Genomic DNA, 287 nt, shown 5'->3' with positions numbered 1-287 from the left:
AGCCCACACACTACACCCAGGATACAGCCAGCCAGCCCACACACTACACCCAGCACACAGCCAGCCAGCCAACACACTACACCCAGCATACAGCCAGCCAGCCCACACACTACACCCAGCACACAGCCAGCCAGCCCACACACTACACCCAGCACACAGCCAGCCAGCCCACACACTACACCCAGCATACAGCCAGCCAGCCAGCCAGCCCACACACTACACCCAGCACACAGCCAGCCAGCCCACACACTACACCCAGCATACAGCCAGCCAGCTAGCCTACACAC

Source organism: Oncorhynchus tshawytscha, linkage group LG02 (genome assembly GCF_018296145.1).
Source record: "Oncorhynchus tshawytscha isolate Ot180627B linkage group LG02, Otsh_v2.0, whole genome shotgun sequence".
In the NCBI taxonomy this organism is placed as follows: Eukaryota; Metazoa; Chordata; class Actinopteri; order Salmoniformes; family Salmonidae; genus Oncorhynchus; species Oncorhynchus tshawytscha.
The sequence above is the reverse complement of the archived record's forward strand: the minus strand, read 5'-3'. Positions refer to the sequence as shown.